The sequence below is a fragment of the Catharus ustulatus genome, chromosome 6, assembly GCF_009819885.2.
Source record: "Catharus ustulatus isolate bCatUst1 chromosome 6, bCatUst1.pri.v2, whole genome shotgun sequence".
Classification (NCBI taxonomy): domain Eukaryota; kingdom Metazoa; phylum Chordata; class Aves; order Passeriformes; family Turdidae; genus Catharus; species Catharus ustulatus.
Window position 1 is genome coordinate 35,053,594 of NC_046226.1, and position 22,107 is coordinate 35,075,700.

The window sequence follows — 22,107 nt, forward strand, 5'->3', positions numbered from 1 at the left end:
ATATAGCCATCAGTTTCACTCAGGAGTTTGAGTTCCCTTCAGGGACAGCAGAAATTATTTTTCATGCTTTTCTGCACAGAAAAGATTAAAACTGAGATGTATTTAACTTGCTTTCAAACCCAAATCTCTCCTAAGACGCTGCTATGGCAAGAAAATTGCAGGGTCCCGCTCTTGCTGCAAGTTTCAATGAAGGACTCACTTGAGCAACAGCTGAGGTGGGAATAAACAGCCTGTTTTCACACCCTTACTCAACACTCACTCCCTACCCCTCCTGCCTCAGCCCAGAAAGCCTCTCATGCTCAGCCACACTTCTGAGGTGGTGTCCTGAACCCAGCTCTTCCTGACACTGCTGATGACAGCAACTCTCGTCATCTGGGAAACCTGTCACAAATCACAGGCAAGTGCTTTGCCAAAACAGAAGCACCAGTCCCCCAACACCAGGAAGTGAGGAGAAATGGGAGAGGAAGAGTGTTATCCCACAGAGAGCCACCATCAGTGTTGCATTTAGGTCAGTGACATGAATAGGTAAAAGAATAAGCACAAAAGACCTTTGACAAATTATGACCAGACCACCTCTCCATGATCTCTTTTCAATGGTAAGTAGATGAGGTCTCTGGAATACTGCCCAACATAACTCCCACGTCCCCTCCCTTAGCCTTCTCTGGGAAATTAGCTTTGGTCTGAGGGATAGAGGTGGTCAACCAAGCCAAAAGGAGCTCCATGCTGTTAGAACACTGGGAAGCTAGAAGGCATGAAGTTTTTGAGGGAAGTCAGGAGTTGGGGCAGTTACTGAGAATCATGAAGAAATCTATATATTTCAGAAGGAAAAGCAGAGGTAGAAGAAGACCACAGCTGGGGAAAGGAGGGGAGTTTGTGACTCACTAGGATGCACAAATAGCAAAGAGATGGATCTAGACAGGCAGCAGGCAAGCCAGCAGATTTTTGGGAGTGACGTAGGTGCACCAAGTGCAGCAGAGCATCTTCTCACCTTCAGCCTCCTGGTGTGATTCCCCAGAGGGGAGACAGCTCCAGCATGCTCTGAAGGTTAAGCTGTGCCTTCTGCCTGGCACAAGAGCACATTGCAGCCAATGGGTAAAACTGCCTACCTACTTAAAAGCAAACCCCAACACTGCCAGGAGGGACAGGCTTTATTTTTAGCTGGGACACCAGCAGGGTCACTGCTGGTGCTGCATTTCCCCATGGAAGCCAGGGTTTCATGAAGTGTGCTGTGTGAGCAGGGTCACTGCGGGGGAAACATCTGTCAGGTCAGCTTTGGGGAGATGGATTATTTAAGAGAAGAGGAAACATTTACTAGAAGAAGTGAACCTGAAACTACTCTGGAAGGTTAAAATGAAAGGGAAAAAAATGAGGCTTAAAGTATCAGAGTGGGTGGTAATTTATGTGAGGCCAGTGTCTAGTCCACCCATCTCCAAACTGCTCATCCAGGAGAATACCCCATCATGGCTAACCCCAGCAGCATTCCCTCTGCTTGCCTCCTATGACAAAAGCTTTGAAAGGCTCGTTCTTGCTTAGGGGCTGCCAAAACAAAAGCACCAGCAAGTCATTATCCCCGATGAGAATCCTTCACAAGGGAAAAGTATACAGAGACCCACCTTGCCTCACACTTTGAGGACAACACCACAGAGCTCCACCTCACTCTGGTCCTGGCTCCTCACACGGGGCCCCAGTTAGCACCAAGGCCAGCAGCCTCCCCGGGACTCTCACACTGGACAAGTTCAGCACCCACGGGGAGCGCAGGGCGGCAGCACAAACCGAGCCCGCCACGGTCCCATGAGGACAAGGAGCCAGGTCCTCCCCTGCTAGTGGGTTCTGTGGGTGCAAACCTAATAAAACAGTTGGCACTGCTCCCTCTTGCACTGCCAGGGAATGCAGTCTGGAGGCTTCAACATGGAGAGATTGCTGTTGATGAAGCGCTGAGTGCTAGTGTGAAGCTTTCAAGGGACTTGAAAGAATTGAGAGCAGAGGGGAAGTTCTCATTTTATTCTCTTCTTGAAAAACCTGAGTCCATTTGGCATGTTGCATCTGAGAAATAGCTTGGCCTAGACTTTCTGATTTTTTTTAATCAGGATCAACCCCTGTGCATATTCTTGAGAAGATTTTATATTAAAAATTATTTAGTCTCTTTTTTTCCTGCTTTTTGTGCCTCTTAATAGCTTAAGAAGTGTTTTGCAGACCCCATCACTCTTAGATTCTTTGCAACTAATTTGCATTCAGTACTATCCGTTTCATCAAGCGCAGACTTCAAGGCTGAACCAACTCCAAGCCTTAACTGCTGCAGGCAATTCAGGCAGAAGCTTCACAGGTGGAAGCAGGGCTTCTTAAGCCAACCTGAACATTTTCCACCTCTGGTCATTTGTTACCACTCTGCTCTAGCGCTCCCCTTTTTATTGGCATAAATGTTTGCATGGTTAGGGCACGAATAAGGACCAGGAATCTGGCAGAAAAACAAGCAGAACCCACCAACTGGGCACACATGCCATTGTGCCAGTATCCTGCAGGGGTGGGACAGGAGTAGAAACAAGCAGCCATGGTGGGAAAGCTGCAGAAAACAAGGTCTGGATGACAAGTGTGGCAAATGCATTAGCTGCATGGACAGAGGCAGGTTTGCCTCTTGCAGCAGTGAATCCTGTAACACCTCCTGGACCGTGGGACAGCCTTGTCCTGCAATGTAAGGGCAGAGACATATCTCTGCCTCCATTTCTCCCAACTAACATGTGTGTTCAAGAGTCACTGCATAATCCCAACCAAAAGCAGAGAAGAGGATAAAGGTGCTTGTTAAGGTGAACTTGAAGCTCAGCATCAAGATACTGCTTCCCAACATGGAAGGCCTCCCTCAAGTTGGTAAACAAAGACATCCATGTCTTAATCACCCAAGACAAATTTTCCTGACAGTAAACAGTATGGAGAGCAAAAGGACAGATTCTTCATGCAGAACATTATTCCAAGTGCCCTCACCTGTGCATGGCAGAGGCAGTGCTGCCTTTGCTAATTTATGTGTGGGGAGCTGTGGCTCTGGGGCAGCGATGGATTTCACAGCCTGCCTGGACTCTGGTGACAGACTTTCTCCTAGCTCTACTCACACTGAAGGGAGTTAGGACACATCCAGAGTGAGCTGCAGCCTGACTGCAGAGCGAGGTACAGACACGCTCTAACCCTCCCTGCTTCCACCCCTACTCTGAGGATAGAAACCAGCTTTCACCAGCATGCAGCACATGAGCACACTACCGGGGCACCTTGTGTTGTCAGCACTGGAGTCCCACGTTCATTCCTGGACATGTCACCTTCAACACAGCCTCAGCAGTCAGATCTAAGTGCCCTCTCGCAGGTACATCCCTGCATCACTACACTTCTTTTGATTAAAACTGTATTCTGTGATGCTGCTGTTTGCTTTGAGACTGTCTCCAAGTACCAGCCTAGGAGAGGGGAGATGAAAGCAATGGCAATGCAGTCTCATCTGTCTATAGTTCCTAAAACTCTTTGACACCTCACTGTTTGCAAAACATGCCCAGCAGCACAAGATATTTAGTATTTCTGATTGCTCTTGACCTGGATGTCTCTGCTGCTGTCCTGAGTTAGGAGGCTTAGGTAAAAAGACAGCAGAGTACAAGAAGGCAGCAAACAGAGCAAGCTCAGTTTTGTAGCCTTAAAATAATCTGCTAGTGAATAAAAACAGAAGCTTCTCCCTAAATCTGAGTGTTCTGGAAGAGCTCACTGTTTTATTATGATGGAAAATCCTCATTGGAGTGTTTCGTTAGAAAACAAGATATCATAAAAGTAATGTTAAGAGCCCTAAGCTCCCTTCTCTCCCATGATGTCAACTGTCAGAGACATCAATGACAGCTCAGCTGTGTGATCAAAGGCTCCAGCAAGCAGATTTAAAGACAGAATTACCAGAAAATTGCGAGTTGAAGGAGCATGGGGGCAAGATCATCACCTATTTATAAATGTCTTACGGGGAAAACTAATTACTTTATGATGCTGTACTGCAGGAGCAATGGCACCTGGGTCTCATTGGGACACTGCCAAGATGGGGTGGTGGTGCTACTTTCAGAACGGCATGACACCTCCCTGCCACCTCATGCTTTGTTATTCCTGCAAAACCCTGTGACAGAAGTGCCTGTGGGGAGGTTGGGAGGCCATCGTGCTGAGCTTCATGCGCTCACATCTGCCATGGCCCTCAACCACAGCTTGCAGTTTAATGCATTAAGGCAGAGGGGGAGAAGCCAGCTACAGTCTATACCATGTTAGTCCTCGAGCAGCCCAGAAGCCCACTGAAGCTGCAGGAGACTTGAGTGGTTCCTGGATCTCATTCTGCAGGTAAGCAGGGACCTGGAGCTCCTCTTCAGCCCCCAACCCCACAGCCCCCTGGTACTGAAATCAGCAAACTCAGGACCACAAGCTCAGCAATACAGGGGTTTCAAAGGTGCCCCAAGAACAGCTTGTCATCTCATGTATCTCTCAAGGCATGAAACTCTTCAGGACAAAGACTTCAATTTACTAGACATCTGTATGGCGCTTGGAAACACGGGCCCCCAACCAGGCTGATGCCTTTAGGAGTTACCCTTATCTGAACGGTAAATCAACAACAGCATTAATCTATGCCACAATACCTCAACACAGTGGGTGATGGTAGATGAAGCATCACAACTATCAATTTCCTGGCTTCAGAGACTTCGTTTTCCTATTAAGAAGATGTTTTTGTCATTGTAATTTAATTTCCTTCACTTTTTTTTTTTTAATACAGAATTAAATATTACTGCCTGGTTTATAAAAAAAAAATTGGCCAGCAATCAAAGCCATCTTTTTAACTGTGAAGCACATGAAAGGCATCTGAAACATGACAGCAACAAAGAACAAGGAACTATTTGTCAACGCCACTTGGTCATTGGGGAAGCTTAGGGGAGGAGACTGATGCTGTTTGTTTAAAACAAGCAAACAAAACGCTGACAGACAGACCATTTATCTGTATAGTGCTTCACTTGGAAATATTGGCGAAGGGAATACATCTTCACTTGGTTTCTAATAAAAATGCTGACACACGCTGTTGTTTCCTTGCCCTGCCTTGGGGATAGAGGATGCCTCTCACAGGAAAGACCCTTCAAAAACAATGGATCAGGCACGTGTGGGATCAGGCACAACACAGCAGTAGGTCGGCCTAGGCCCTTAGCAATCTCTCTACCTGTCCAACCTGCAGAACCACAGCACCTGCTATGGAGCTATGCAGAGGACCAGTTTCCTCTAACGTCAAACCCACCAATTTCAGAGGAAAGCAGAGGAAGCAGGAAGGGTGGATTAATCTGTGGGTACCTCTTTCCTTCCTCCAAGTCAGCCAAGCTGAAGAGCAGTGCCTTGAGCATCCTAGGATTGCCATGCAGAACAATTGCCCATGACTGCCAACAACACAGTGTGCTCCTATCTGAATCAGACAGGGCAGCTCTTGCTCTACACTGGCCCAGCAAGAGCCTGTGGAGCACAAAACAGTGTGTGACCCAGGCTGTGCTTGGTACTACTCCACAAGTGCTCTCCTGTTCTGGGTGCTGGTGTTGAAGACTGTTTCCCACACTGTGGAAAGCTTCCCAGGGCAATGGAAAGGACTATCCCTATCCCACCTGATGATGGCATCTTCCATCCCAGGTGCCATCCTGTCAGGTGGCAGCTTTGCAGAGCAAGAGCAGGATCCCTGCAAAAGTGAGTGCAGCACAGAGGGGTGTTGGGGTGGCTACATATCTGCCTTCCCTCTCGCACCCTGTCACCCACTAGTTATTGTAAACATATCCTTACCAAATCCTCACGCAGGAAGAAAAATACCATTAATGATACAAATGAGATCCAGGACCTGAAACGTGCCTAGCAGCACACGAGGTAAGCAAAAGACCTGAAGCTTACTTGCATTTCCACTGCCCCCACTTAGGTGCCCAGCAGTAGGATTACTACAGTCTCTCCTACCTTGGGCATTTGAACAATGTTTAAACTACCCACTTACTACACACTTACTAGAGCAGGACTCACATTTGGCTTTAAGGAAAAGAAACCAGACTGTTGTACTGCAGCTTTTGCCTAAGGCTCTCTACACCCATCAGTCATCTCCTTCCCCACATTGGTTGATAGTACACGGGGTAGCCAATTTGCCTCATGTTGCACACTCATGGTAGAACTGAGAGCTCCTGGGCTGCTCCTGCTCCTCCCCAGCCAGCCCTCGGCAGTAGCTGGACATGCTCTTTTCCAATTCACTACTTCTATTCAGGAAGCAAGTCTCGTTCCAGTTGAACACAGAAACACAAACATGAGCACCAAATGTGACTTTCTCAGCTAAACCATGATCAGGGTAAACAAATGCTTGCAACAGCAGTAGATGGAGCAGGATCAGGGACTCCCTAGAAATGCTTGTGGCATGGGCGAGTGATGCCTCTCCCCGCTGCACTGAACCTATAGAGCACCTTCAAGGCTTCTGTATCCCCACTCTGTGTCTTGTGTCCCCCCAAGCCAGCTCTGCTGCTGTCCTGGGTGTCCCACCAGTCTTGCAGGGACCACAGGATGAGTGCTCCTAAATGGGGAGGTGCTGTTGTTACCTAAGTCTTCCAGTCCTGTCATCTCCAGAAATAAAAAACCAGCTCAATAAAACCACTCTTTTCCTTTACAAAGGGATGTGCAGAATTAAAGGAACATACATGAAGAGGGGGGAGATGTGTGTAAGGCATCCCTTGTCACCCTGACTGTCCCTCCAGCATTTCCCCCTAAATCTCAATCAGATTTTTAGGGTAAAATCCCCAGAACAAGCCAAGGAACAACTCAAAAAGTCAGGAACCCGATCATTAAACTACAGCTCCATTGGTGGAGGCAAAGGGGTAAATGGCTACGGCCTCAGGTTTTAGAATAACAGTAAAAAAACCCCAAACCCAACTGCAATGGTTTCATCTCTCACCCAGGGTGATCGACACTTTAGACACAGGTGAAAAAACATGAAGCCCTGAAGCAAGGCTGGGAGAAAGGTAGAGTACAAAAGCAGCCCACATTTAGGTCAGCTCTCAGGCGTGTGCATGTGTGTGTGTAGAGTTGCTGTCCCCCTGCCATGGGGGCTGCGGGGCTGCCGGCGGCCCCGTGCCCTATTTAGGGCAGCGCCTGGCGCAGCAGCTATATTTGACACCCGGGGTAAACAAGCCGGCCCTGGCGGACGGAGCGCGACAGCTGCCCAGGACGGCGGCCCCGGCACCCCCGCCCCACGGCCGGGGATGGCCCGGCCCGGCCTCTCCCGGCAGAAGAAAAAATAATTATTTAAAAATAAAAAATAAATTTAAAGGGTGTGTGTGGGGGTTTAAATAAAGGAAATTTATAGCACTGCATGAGAGCCGCTTCCCCCGCCTGGCAGCCCCGCGCAGAGCCACCCCCCCGGGCTCCCCGGCATCCCTGCGGGCCGCGCCGCGCCGCCGAACCGGGGCACCCCCGCCCGGCGGCGGGAGGGATCCCGGGGCGGCCGCGGGACCGGGCAGCTCCCGCCGCGCACGCCCCGCCGGAGCCCGCCCGCTCCGCCAGGCCCCGGCCCCGCAGCGCCCGGCCCGGCCCGGCCCGGCGCCCCCTCCCCGGCGCGCATCCACCCCGCAGCGCCCGCTCCGCGCCGTAGGCAGAGCCCTCCCTCCGCAGCGCACACACACGCACCCCCTCACACACACACGGGCACGGAGCCGCCACGGCGCCGCGAACACAGCGGGAATGAAGCGAGCTCCCCGCGCCTGGGCAACGCTAATTCCCCCCGCTATCCCGGGAGATGAGCCTGCAGGGAGCTCTCGTCCCCCCAGCCGCCAGCACCCCCCGCTCCACGGCCATTCGCGTGCAAGGCATGGAGCCCCGATCGGCAGCAGGACACCTGCCCGCCAGCCCCGCGTCTCCCACGGAGCGGGGGTGGCACCCCCTTACTTACCCCTTCTGGCGGCTTTCCTGACTTTTTTTGGAGGGTCGGGCTGGGGGATGGGGAGGGGGGGCTGCACTGGCTCCCCAACACAAATCCTTCCGGTTCCTAAAGGGAGCTCATCGCATCTCCCGGTGATTCACCGACGGTGTGTGCGGGTACGGGGGGGTTCGCCTTTGCATGTCAGTCCAAGTTGCCTCGCTCGCCACAAAACCTGTGCTCCCTTTTGCAGCTGTCAGGGAGAGCGGGGAGGTGCATCTGGAAAAGGGGGTGGGGGTGGAGGTAAAATGTTGATAAATCCACCAGCCTTGATCTTCAGCTCCGTGCGGTGGAGTTTGGGGAGGGAAGGGAGATCTGGCGAAGAGGGAGGAGGGCGAGGAGGACGGAGATGAATGGGGGTCGAGGGAGGGGGGAAGAGAAAATGGATTGTACCCCAGATTGCCACTGAATCTGCTGGGCTTCCCCCGCTCCCGCGCTCACACCATCGGGGCTCGGTGCAGGTTTCCCAGCATTACGGTGCACGGCAAAGCGCTGAGCCTGATTTCTGGGAGCCTGCGAGGTTTGCACAACTGCAGCAAGAAGCCAAATCAAAAAGCCAATCTGCGAGCCTCCAAACTCCACGTCACCTATCAGCTGGGAGCGAGCGCTGCAACAGAATTACAAGCCATGCATATTTATTCCTCTGAATCCAGGGGGGGATTTTCGGATCGTTTAAAGCGAGGCACGGCGAAACCGAGGCAAACCCTTTCCAAAATAAATAAAGGCAGAGCACGTCCTGCATGTAACACGCGCGCACACACCTCTACGAGCTCTCCGTCGGTATACACAGATAGAGATATGCACTCACTGAGCGGGATCACTCCTGTAACATCCAAGTCTATTGACTTGACTTCGTGTATTTCAAGCAAGGGAGGGGAATAACATGGTAGCTGTGCCTCAGAGAAGATACTGATTGCATATCTGAAATTTAAAGCATCTGCCAAACACTTCTGAGAGATTAAATATAGGCAATATAATTACACAGGCAGAGTTGGTCCTGGTATCCATTTGAAGCTGCATGCTTTAGTTTGTGCTTGCAGAAACCACCCAGTTGGTTTTTTTTTAACCGAAGTCAAATAACAAGTTGTGAGACAGCAAATCATTTTAAGGTAAAAAACCACATTGCCTCCAAAGTTGCTATTTGACTTTGGCAGAAGACTGCTGGGGGCTGGTTTCCAGGACCATGGAACAAAGCAGTACATTTATGCCTCACACAAAACACATAATGGTATTTGCACACACATTTGTCTCCCCTTAGGATCCCCTCTGTTTTTACTACAGCAGCTATGGGCAGACATGTGCCTCCAGGAGATTTACCTTCTGGCATGGCTTCTCAGTTCTTTAAAGCCCAGGTACTTACAAGGCAACATTCCCTGACACTGGGCTATCCCAGCAAAGAATGGTCTGTTCATTCTCCAGAGAGAAGCTGTCCCCAGACTGTTTGTCCCCTGTGATTCCCCATACCCCCTGAGGTGATGAAGGCCCAGAAGCTTTCTGGTGAGACCTGAGCACATGTGCGAGTGCAAACCATCCCTGTCAAAAGCAGCTGAATAAACTGCCACGAGAAACCTGAGCCTGAGTCCTACGCTGGGCAAGAACTTTTACCTTAGCCAGGCAGAGACACACAAAGACAGACAAGGAAAGGGCAGAACTACCAAGTTACTGGGAGGATGACACATCAGAGAGTTGCACGGGCTTCATGCTGCCAGAAGTGGGTAAGAAATGCTGCAAACAGGCTGTGGTCCCCTGTAGGACAGCACAGACACTAAGGCCCTGAAAGTCATCTAGTACATTCTAGTTACGGCTCCATAATAAGAGTAACCCCTGGCTCCACACCTCAGCACAGAAGAGATCCAGAGACCTGGAACAGCAATTATCCGTTCTGGTCTGGCTACTCAGTGTTATTAGTTAGAGCAGGGCATGGAAGTCCAGGACGGACAAACAGCAGGAGGAGGCCACAAGGGGACAGAGTTGCTGCAAATAAGTACAATATGGCAGTACCAAAGATGGTGGCAGAACACCTTGTGGGTCCCAGACTCAGCCTTTTACATCCCTAAATGCCACCTGCCACTCCAAGTGTCCTCAAATAACCCAGCAAGACAGCTTACCAGGTAGAAACATGGGCCAGGAGACATGGCAAGATCTAACATATGTGGAAGTGCCTGACCTCAGGGTGCTCACCAGCCCTGCACAGGGTTGCAACCCTCAATAATGATCCTGTGTGATGCCAGGGAGGGGAAGGGCTTCCCATTGCCTGGGGGAGCACAGGCACACGTGTACGTGTGGCCCATGGCATTTAAGTGCCTGGCAGTCTCACCCAAGCTGCAGAAGAACCCTTACTGACATCAACACATAAAATCAACAGCACATCATCAATGGCTGAAACCTGACTGCGTGGATGCAGGGACTCTGGCACTGGCCAGTGTGACCTGATCTCCAGGTGGCCACCTCCAAACCTCACACCCCTGCCAGGGAGAACAGCCCCCAAGGGTGGCAGCTCTCCAGTCACCTCCAACACCAAGCAAAGGAAACCACCCCAGCTGGCACAGGGAAACTCTGCCAACCCACAGCTCATCATCAGGCAGCTTCAAACAACTGCTTGTATTTAAGGCTCAGCAAGAGTGGGTCTGGAGCTGAGGAACTGCAGTAGAAAATGCTCATCAGCAGGAGCAAGCCCTGGGGGCAATACACAAATTTACAGTTGACAATAACTTAAGACAGACAGAGCTCTTTATGGTACACAGATGTTTCATTTCACCTCATCCCAGTACATAAAATCATGCCTAATACATTTCAGAAACGCTCCCAGGCATTTCCCTCTTTCCTTCCATATGGACCTGATCTTAGGTTGCTCAGCTCAGGCAGAAATTTTTTATCACAAGAGGGAGTATATGAAATTTTTTATCTCCTTAGTCTTAAAGGTGTTCTTGCAAAGTAGTAACCTGAGATGAAAGGAACCAAATTGTTTCTATAAAAATACCATTTAAAAATTTTAAAAAACCCTCAAAACGTCACAAAAAACCAACCACCTCTTATTTATATTAGCTTTATCAATTAAAATACAGGGTGTTCAAATTCCTGAGCACAATCTCACTAAACAAGCATGGATATTAGTTTTTAGTGACTACCAAGATCACTTGATGTTTCAAGTGTCATCTCACCTAAGGACCAGAGCTAATGGTCTGAAACTGACAGAGGGCAGGTTTAGATTAAGATATAAGAAAGAAGTTTTTTACAAGGAGGGCAGTGAAATACTGGCCCAGGTTGCCCAGAGAGATGATAGGCATCCCGTCCCTGAAAACATTAAAGGTCAGGTTGGATGGAGCTCTGAGCAACCTGATCTAGTTGAAGACGTCCTTGCTCATTGCAGAGGACTGGAACTAGATGCCTTTAAAAGATTCCTTCCAACTTAAACTCTTGTATGATTCTAACCCAAAACCACTAGAATTCTACCAAACAGTGGTATATTAAAAGAGCACAGAATAGGTAGGGTTAGAATGGGTCACTGGAGGTCATCTGGTCCAACCTCTAGAGCACATCACTCAGGATTGAGTACAGATGGCTTTTGGATATCTCCACAAACTCTCTGAGCAACTGTTCCAGTGATCAGTCACCCGCACAGTACAGAAGTTTTTCATAAAAGTGTGGGGACTTTTCCCATGAACCATCAGAACCTCAAATACTTCTCTCAAACCTGTCTCCAGGCTCTTGAGATTTGAAGCAGAACAAGAAACTGAGGTTTTGCTCTTCCTTTCCTTGTCCACCTAAAACTAGAGGTTTTTTTTACCTAATCCATAGTTTTGGTATTCCATGACTTCAGCCTTCTGCTGGCAACCATGCTGATAATAAAGATCCTGACAGCAGAATGTACTCAACAGCAGTGCTGCTGTTAAAGACAATGTGCATAACAGGCATTGACTTACCCTGCCAGGCCAACAGCATCTATTGTCATAAAAACCTGCCAGTGTCCTACAGGTTCCAGAGGAAACTCTGGGAGTGTGTTGGTTGAGTCTGAAGGGACCTGTTCTTTCCCCTTCATTCACCTGCAATGTACTTCACACATACAGGTAAGAATTTCACACAGTTACCATCCAGAATTTCAGGTGGATAGGGCCATCTTATTGTTTTATTATGGCAGACATGGTGAGCTGTAGGTTTGGCTCATCCTTGAAAAACTTCTAGCTGAGCAAAGCTTCAGGAATTGCTCCCACCACTGCTGTCCTCCTGCAATCTTTTGGCCCTTTGCCTAATGACCCAAGAATTTGATTTAGACTAGATATAAGAAAGAAACAAACACCGTATCAGCCCTTTTTCCTTGAATACAAGCAGATTGACTGCTCCTGACCTCAAGTTTGTGTGAAAGGGCCTGGCACAGCCCCCTTCTCTCATTCAAAATCTGATCTTGGTGAACCTGTGTTACGTTTTGGGCTATTTTTCTATAGCTTTGCTTTTCCTCCCTTATCAGCTTTCATCAGGTGCCTGCTCACATTTGTGTCAGAATGGATGAGATAATGTGACATTTTATTAGTATGATGCATTTGCAGAGCCTTGAAATGAAGTTCGAAATCTGAGAAAAAATTACTTTCTAGGCAAAAGAGGAAAGGAGCCACAATAGAAGGCATCTTCAAGCCTATCCATGATTACAGAGCAAATGAACCCAGTTCAAATGTAAAATTCTGTTCATTTTTTTTTCCTCCCATGAAAGCCTGTTTTGCAAACAGAGCTCTGAAAGCCAAGCTGGGCTTTACACACAACAGTGTGCAAATTCTTATCAAACAAGTCATGGGACACCTGGGACAGTCCATGCCCTTTTCATGGCACATCCTCATAACCAGGGGACGTTTCCTCCACAGGTCCTAGTAGACAGGGGGCTTGCCACAAGTGGGTAGGGATTCTTCGTGTATCCTTTGTGCACTGCTCAGAAAGGAGAAAGTTATGGGTTTAAACTTTCTGACTCACAGATGTGTCTGTGACAGCTGTAGGTTGCAATAAGATCCTCTAGTCTCATTGCAGAGCTTCCCAAGATGTTAAGTCTGGGGTCAGAGGCCACCTTCCTCAGGTCTGGCTTATAAGGAAGGGTGACTCTTTGTGCACTCATCCTCACTAATGATTGCAGAGTAATGTAGAGATAAGCCCCCACACAGGTGACTGATATCACCAGCATGTCCTGGGCTGGGCTTGCCAAGGGTTTTCTGTGCAAGGGAACACAGACCTAAAGAAACTTTAGGCAGCATTCAGACACTATGCAGAAATCCTCAAAAAATAAAAAACCTAACTATGTATAGCAACTAGTCACTGAAAGTTCAGGGCAAGTCAAACCCTTGAAAACTTCTGATGACAAGTAACATCTTCCAAAGACTCTACTTGACAGTGGAAAATGAGGGCAACACCCCACAGCCAGATTTTGATCATGGAGGAATCCAGAACAGATGTTCATTCCAAAGTTTTCCATTTTAGCATTGGCTTCAAAAACAGTGTTGATCCATGGTGCATGGACTGACCACTGCAGGTTGCACAGAAGTGGCCATCTGTAGTGGAGCATACCCTCTGCTCAGGACAAACACCCTGGGGTTTGGCCTGGCAAGCTAGTGTGTCCTGAGGCAGGAAACAAGACTCATTCAAAGGGAATTTTTTCAGCATTTTAACTGCCATCCATGGGTGGTGGTCAGGGGGACCTTCTCAGGTTGAGGAACTCTGAGACTTCCCTTATTTTTGGTGTCTTCGAGCAATAGCTTAATAGCAACTCCATTACAAACTAGGTTAAATGTTTTTTGAGGGCTTTTTTTCCAGGAAGGACCAATGGGACTCTGGGGCTTACAGCATCAGGCTATGTGCCAGGACAAGGGGCACATTCAAAAAGGCCATTTCAACTGCAGTGACTACTAATAAGCAACCAGCACCAACACTGCTAGAGACACACACATTTCCTCAGGTACAGAACAAGAGTATGAGGCTCAGATTACAGCAGTGCCTTGAATCTGCTCCTACCCCACTCTCACCAAGGAACCTGGCCTCAGAGAAAGAAGTTTGGTATGACAGAAGACAGCAACAAGTATTAACATGGCAAGAAAGAGCCCTGTAAGCACAGCAGCACATTCTGATGGATTCTCACACGTGTCTTACAAAGCATAGAAGAGGATTTAGCTCACAAAGTTGTCAATTCATTTAACAGTTTCCCAAAATAATTTTGAATTCAAAAAAATCAATGGGAAAAGTTCATATTTCATTGATTTTGAAACCCAACAAAGATAAAAATCAATTGCACCACCACCACTCTGGTTTAAACACTGTTAAACACTGGCACCAAGGTGTTTTTTTCTGCTTCTTGCACCACATGCTGGCTAATAGCATGAAAAGAAAAAAAAAAAACCCATGTCTCTTAAACGAAGCCAGTGCTTCATGGAGAGGACGATTCACAGTGATTCCAGAGCAGTAGCTGGTGCTTCAGCCATACATTGCACACAGGCTGGTTTTCTTACACCCCTTTCAAACCCTTCCTTCTGCTTCCTGTGCCTTCACATTCTGGTTAAGTCACCCCCTGGCCAGCATGTTTGCTAACAGGTCAAAACTGTGCCTTAATGAAGAGTTTGGGGTTGTGTTACATTGTGGACAGCACAGCAGGAGCATGTAATCCCTAAATTAGCTCTCAGTTCCTGAGAACTCAGTCTCCTACAGCCGTCCTGTAGCTGCCCACCTTCACATGCAGTGGGGTTGTGGGTGCTCAGCTTGTGGGCAGCAAGTGCTGGTGTGGCTGAGGGTGCCCCTCCCTTGACCTCAGAACAGCTTCTGGCAGGCTGGCAAACAGGGCTTCACCCTATGACTTGTCTCCACTTTGAGCATGCAAAACGCCAAAGCTGAAGGTCCCCGACTTCGGGGGATGTTACCAAATATCACAGCTAGAGACCTTGCTAGCACTGTCCAATTGGGATAACAAATTCTGGATAAAGATAAAAATTCTACCATTCCCTTAAGGTCAGTGTAACAGTTTTCTTAGCAAAACACCTGAGATCTACTGAAAAAAAGTCTCCTATGGAATAGTGTCTCCTCCTTTACAAATCTGGGACAAAGTGAAGAGTGCCAGATTGTCTCTTCCCCCTGAGCAGTTAGAAGAAAGCTGTGCTTCCCTCCAGGAGAATCTGATCCTGGTTTATAAAATGGGGGGGGGGGAAGGGTGCATGTGTGTGTGTGAAAAAGAACTATAAAGTAAATTAAGATCAGCTGTTAATGAAAGTTAGCAGTTTAATTAAAGGAGTGAGCAGCTTGTGCATGGAGAGACACATCCGTCTCTAGGATACATGTGGCTGCTGTCCAGGACTGGCAGGATCCAGGAAACACATATGGGATGAGTGCTTCTGGTGCAAAGTGTGACCCCAGCCTTCTCTGATGATAGTGGTGAGACAGACAGTTTCCCTGGGAAGAGGCCTGTCATCACAACACCACACAAGGCCTGCCACCTCCCTCAGCACTGAAGACTTGACTTTGAATATCTAGTTGTGCTGCAAAATCATCCTTCTGATGTGCATCATGTTTTGGGATTAAGTGGATGATAAAACACTGGTTATCCCTTTAAATATTAATTTAATCAGGTTGTCCTAAAAGTTGAATTTACAAAACTATTACCTCTCATTTTTAAAAAGTGCACAGCCAGAAAATGATTTTTGTATATGCAACAGATACCTATCACAGAATGGGTCAGATTGGAAGGGACCACAATGGGTTATCTGGTCCAACCTCCCTGCTCAAGAAAGGTCATTCTAGAGCACCTATGTACATGCTTAGATCCTGCTGAACACAGCCCACCTGCCCTAGACATGTTATCACAACCTGAAGCAGTCCCACAGGATTGCTCCAACAAAAGGATCCCACCCTCAGAACAGTTAAAATAATTCAGATAGAAAGAAGTTAATCTGTGGAGAAAGACACAGTTGTGTGCAAAAAATAGGGTGGTCTTTCACAGCCTCGAGTTTCTTCCTAAAGGGATTTCTTCTACACAAATGTGTACTTTGTACAGAGTCCCACATTCAGCCTCTGCTCCATTCTGTACACTGTCTCCCACCTACATGTATTTCTTGCCCTTGCTCCTCTCACCACACAAGCCCCTCTTTGTGTTGTTCCTGTGGGGGGATATGGGTTTAGCTGTTGCTCTTTGCCAACAAGTCACATTAACTCCAAACTTGGAGTAACTCTCTCTGATAACTAATTTGTATCCCAGAATGTGCAGAACAAGCTTTGCTCTGGAGATAACAGGGAATAACTTGGAATGGCTGAAGCACTTCAGCCTGGAGAGTCCTGGGCTGCCGCTCTCTGGCTGTCAGGATGCTCCTGGCAGAGGGAGGCTAGGGACATTTTCACAGGCTCTGGTCTTTGTGGTTTCTCACATTCATTTTTGCACTGCTGACCATCTTGCAGCTACAGAGCAGTAGCTTCCAGAAATCTAGTCATACAAATTGCTCACAGCATTGTTTTCCAAATACACCAACCTCACCCCAAAGGCCAGAAGCAGCAACAATGTGGAAAAACCCACCTCATCTCTGCATGCCGCTAAGAGATTTGTCAGGGCTCACTGCTGTACCAGGCACCTGAGCCACACACAACAGGAGTGACCCAGCATCACTCAGTAAAGCTGACAGCAGACAAGGCCCAGCTGGCAGCACTGTCTGCCTTACAGTAGAGCCCTAACATACCATGTGCTTCCCAAAGACTAGGAATTCCAAGCCTCTCCTTCCACTTGCCTAATTGCTCACAACTAGGAAATTAGGATTTTGGAAACTGCTACCTGGCTACCAAATCTCCCTGCTGTAGGTTAGCAAGTCCCAGAGCTATGGGAGGGACACTCCTGCTGGTCCCAGCCCTGCCCTGGCTTGCTCCAGGAGCTTCAGCAGCACCAGGCAACTCCTCAAGTGCAAGGGAGGCATCACTGATCTCCCAAAGCCACTACAAGGGCTAATTGCTTGACTCTTGTTCCAATGCCGTCCAAAAGATGAAGATGAGCATACTCATCATGCAGCTTATTCCAGAAGCAGTATTTACTGGGCAATGGAAGTGGCATCCCAGGAGTGGCAGCATTACCAAGCAGCCTCTTTGCTCAGCATCATGATTGGTTTTGCTCACACTGCAAGAGCAGTAAACCCTGCAGTGCTTAGATTCCCTTTCAGTTGGTTCTGCTATGAACCACTGCACTCCCCTTTCAGCTGCTGACCCTACTTCCATCATCTCACTGGTTTCAGCTGCATCTCGAAATGGACTGAGCCCTTACTTACTCTATATGGTTATATCCCTATGGTATTCTATTTAACATCTTTCTAGGGCCCCTTCAAATACTTTCTTGACAAGGAGAGTGTAGGGATTGCTTCATGTCCTACAGGGCACACACAGCACTGTGAATACTGCTGGGGAGCTAAGGAAAGAAGAGCCATCAGCTGCCAAAGCTATCCCTGGGGAAAAGACCAATGCTCCCTGTCTTCTCCACTCCCTGGGAAAGCATCTTCCCTTGGGCATCTCTCCTCTGCCCAGCACTGTCCCGTGGACGACCATGCCTCTAGGCATCCAGGCTGGCACCTCAGAAGGCTGGCAGCAGCTCCCTGGCTTAGGTCAGGGACAGACCCACTGTGCCCCCAAGGGAGGTGAAGGGCACAGCCTCCATATGCTGTAAGGATTTTATTGCCATCCCTGTAACAGCAAGCAACAAAAGCATGCAACAGAGCCATGAGATGAGGCTTATTTCATCATGCCTCAGAAAGGCAAAACCAGAAAACACCTTTTATCTAGCCCCTGCATAGACAGCTTCCTCCTCATTTCTTTATTGGTGGTCTTACAGTTTTCTACTGCCTTGATGAGACAGAGCTGTTGCCAGGTGGTATGGACAGGCTGCAAGAGCACCTCCCTTGTTGGACTTGTTTGGAAGGTGTATTGGGATTTTAAGTCCTTTGTCAGTTTCCATGAACAATGAATGTGTGTTCAGAAATGGAAAAAAATAGAAGAGAAGATATTATTAGAAGGAGCAAAGCCTCAATGAGTCCCATCACTTCCCCAGCTGCTGCTGTGTCTAATCATTTTCATAGTGTATCAGGAAGTGTGAAATCACCGATTAATTTCATGACAGAGGTTTTCATCACAGAAGGTGGGGATGTGAAACCACCTTCTGAATGCAATTGCAGTTGTGGGTTCATTCTCAGCTCCCATCTTCCCCTTACCCCGGGTACCACTGGGAAGGATGAGACAAAGCTGTCCAAACCAGATCATGGTTTTTCTTTGATGAAAGCAGGCAGATGAGTGCCAGTCCTTGCTATAGAAATGTCTTAGGGTGCTTGAGATACCGAGCAGGGGAAGTTTCCTTCACAGATTTCTCAACAGCACAGGGTAAAGAAGACACATTCACATCTCCTCTGGCTCTTGCACCTCAGGAGCAGTGAGGGCAGAGCTCTGAGCCCGGGTGCTCCAGCTGTGGAGCATTAAGCACCCAGACTCAGCCTCCAGGCATTGTCTGAGCATTGCTCTTGGCTTGGTCAAGTGTCTCCACATCTTGTAAGAGCAATTCAGAAAATGCAGACTCATGAAAACTTTGGACAGCTGGAGGTCCTGCAGATAATCCATCGTCACCCACATCCACAACTGCCAATGTGAGGCCTCTGTCACCTTCTGCATTTGCAGGGACAAGTACACAAGGTTCTAACCAGCCTGGTGCTACTGCAGTGCATGAAGGGTGGTGCAGGGAGCTTCCAGTCCCTGGAGCAGAGTACATATGAGATCAACTCAAATCCTGATCCTATGGAAATCAGCTGGAACTTTTTCACTGTGACAAGTATAGTCCACACCACTCTGTGAGAGCTGCTGAAGGGCCAGGAGAAGCAGTGCGAAACAGTGAAGGGCAGAAAGCAAAGCATGCTGCATGCAACACCTTCCAAGGGGAATTCGCAGAAACAGAATGAAATTTGTACTCTGATCAGAATGTCACTGCACCAGTCCCCTCATGGAACACAAGAGACCTTTAATAACAACTGCTTAGTTGAGTCTGCTACTAAAAGGCAAGATCTCAGACAAAGAGGTCATTGGTTTGCTCCTGACTTTCAACTGGACTGGAAGTTACTGAAGTCCCACTAGCACAGCCTGACCCTCTCAACAAGAAGAGTGCAACATGCATGGAGACTTCCTGACACAGCCTACATCCCCCTTGTATGCTGCAGGTCCTCCTTCACACACCAGCCTGGCACAAGGCCACCATCCTCCCTGGCATTACCCTCCGACAGTTTGTTGTTTAATATACCTGGAGGGGAAGGGGCACAAACCTGGGGCAGCACCAATGAACCTGCTTCCCTGGCACAGAAGGGTGCTAGCCAGCATGAGTGAAGTGACAGTTCCCCAGGGCACTTGCCTTGAGCCAGTCCAGAAGGGCAGCTTGGGCCAGGTTAGCACACAGGGGTGCACATACTGCTTGGTTTTCACCAGTGCCCAAACCAGACTCATCAGATCAGAACGCTGGGACAGAGAAAAACCCTTGAGCCAAGATACAAAACTAAATCAAAGTTTTATGGGCTAGGATGAAAGGGGAAGTACTTCAAAGTCTGTAACACATTAATTTTCCTTTCTGCTGTGGCTTTTCCTTCCCTCTTGTTTTAATATGATGGATCACTTGATAATGACAGGAGGTCGCTCTGACTGACATGTACACCCAGGATAAAGGGGAGCAGGAAATTGGATCTGAGGCTCTGTACTGTATTTCTGTGAGCTCTGGAGCCATCAGAAAGAGACTCTTGGTTGGGTTGCTAATACCATCACATCCCCCATAGCTGCAGACATGCAGTCCTGTGTTCAATTTCCTGCCATAGTTTCTTGTATCTAGTGCACAGCCAAAGAACAGGAGTGTGATGTGTATCTGATTTTAGGACATACACTCAGGCACAAACTCTGGCTACAGTAGAAAATTGAACTCTTGATGAAAACAGTTTTCACCAGGGAGCTTCCTTGTCCTCTCATGGCCTTCCTCATTCTGTATTGTCTGGGGCTTTAGGTCACAACTACTGCCTCTTGCACCAAGACAACTGCTCTAGTATTTGCTTGTCTAGCCCCATTTTTCTGCCCATTGTGAGGAAAGCTCTTTCAGTGCACTGAGCCCCTTTCCCTCCCTCTTGTCCCAGCTGCTTTGGCTCCTGTGGAGATAATACCCTGAGCACAGCACCTTAGTTACCTTTACCCTGCTGCCTCCTGCATCCTATAGGAAAAGCTGTTTTTTCTGCTGGAGGGAGTGGACCACAACAGAACAGGGGGAGATTTTCTAGCACAAGAAAAAAAATCAGCTTTGAACTCATATCTGGCCTTGCAGAAGACATCAGAACACTGGGAATCTCTTCCTGTTGTGGGCTTTGCTGGATCCTCAAAGTCAAATCCCCTCCCTTGCTTCCTCAGTTGCTGGGCAGTGAGGAGGACACTTTTCTACAAGAACCATAAGACTTGCACGTGTAAAGACAGCCATGACACAGCACTGGGCACCAAGCTCTAGATCTGCCCTGCTGATATTTGAAGGAGATAAAGCCTGTGAATCCCAGACTGGGGAAAGGCCTTGCTACTGGTGCCTATTTCTGAACTGGTTTCAAACAGCTTCATATTCTAGAGGCTTCTAAGTCCAAACCTGGTTTCCCAGCCTCCACCCATGCCTTGCTACGGACAGCTATTTCTACTTCTTGACTGCAGCCTGAAAAAAGACAGATGTGAAATACTCAGGCAAGGTTTTTGCTCAAGTACAGCCAGGTAGTCCCAAGCAAAGCAGCCCAAATATTTCATTAAACACTGTATTTTTATTTTAAGTCTATGGGCTGGAAAGCATCTGAAAATGCGTAAGTTGAAAATGCTTCCCACCTTTGGGTGATCTGCCCTACATGCCCCAGGAAAGCTATTTTAATTGCCACACCACCTGGAAAACTACCCAGCAACAATATTCTTTGCCTTGCTGCCCCACCAGGCTGGACTGTACAGACAAGATATTGATGCAGCAACCTTGATGTAATCAAGAGCTATAAAAGGCAAAGCAGTAAATCATTTTGGATGCAATAGTCTGTCTGTGCACTTAGCCGTTTTTTATGTTTTCCAAAACATCCAATAAACAAAATTGCATTTAACCATTAACAGTCCCACAGCAATATCCCTTGCAAAGCTTGTGCTCTCACAGTGGGTGGTAGTGGGGAAGGAACATGGCTTGGAAGTAGGTCAAGAAGTGTCCAGAATTAGGAATTACTTTACTTTTTTTTTTCCCCTCTGCAGGTGAGTCATCTGAAACTTTTCACTGTTGAGTGCAGCTTTTGGAAAAGGTGGCTCTCACTGCTCCTAGCATTAAAGAGTCAACCATATTCTTTACTGAGCTTTCCCACAGTGCTCTTATGACTGACCACCAAGCCCACTTAAAAGGCCTAAAATGAGAGATACAGCTCTGAGGGAAGCTTGTACAAGGCTAACTTTGCAGAAATAAAGGGAATGAAGGGTTGGGTCTGTCTCCTACACCACACAACTACCAACCCTAAAGGGCAAGAGCTGCCTGGGCAGAGGCAGAAATGCTGCTGCAGCTTTTCAGCTTTTCTCCTTTTCTCCTAGCAGAAGCTGCCATTCCCCAGAGAGGCAAAAAGCACACAAGGGCAGTAGCAAAAGAGCCTCTCTCTGGAGGACCAGGAGGCCAGAGTCCTCTCCACAGCACAGAAGTGGGTCACAGTCCCCTTGCTTCTTGGACTCAGCGTTACAACATAACCCATAGAAACACAAAGCCACCTGACAGGTTTCAGATACTCTAAAGGGCATTTTTGTTCCTGCCCACAAGATGAGCTTTGCTTTTTCTTTGTATCTCAAGACTCCAGTTTCCAAATAAAGAACCAGTCAAGCTATAAGAAGGGTAAATGAGATCAATAATTCCTATCAGCTTTTAAATTTACTAAAAGACAGCTGAGAACCTGGAAAGAACCATACATTAGACAAAAGCAGAGGCATTTTCTCATTTTACTTTTGTCTACATTCCTGAGAAGGCAGGGAAGACAAAGTCTCTTTCTTTACCTACCCGACCTCAAAAATAAGACAAATGCTGTTGCCTCAGGAGAGATAAAACCATAGCAGCATCTCATTTTCCCCTAAAAACTGTGGCCCACCTGACCAGCCTTCTCCCAGCA

At 48.0% G+C, this 22,107-nt stretch overlaps 1 protein-coding gene across 6 annotated transcripts in view; it reads right to left on the minus strand.

Annotated features, from left to right (window-relative positions):
- Positions 1–8,519, minus strand: part of LOC116997531 (sodium/calcium exchanger 3) — a 110,377-nt gene extending 101,858 nt beyond the window's left edge. For 3 of the 6 annotated variants that reach the window (XM_033062400.1, XM_033062396.1, XM_033062398.1), the window contains exon 1: positions 7,937–8,518. The gene's annotated coding sequence lies outside the window, so the exon portion shown is untranslated. Of the gene's footprint in view, positions 1–7,936 lie in introns of all 6 variants that reach the window. The other 3 variants (XM_033062395.2, XM_033062399.1, XM_042779382.1) reach the window with 3 other exon arrangements.
- Positions 8,520–22,107: the final 13,588 nt, after the last annotated feature.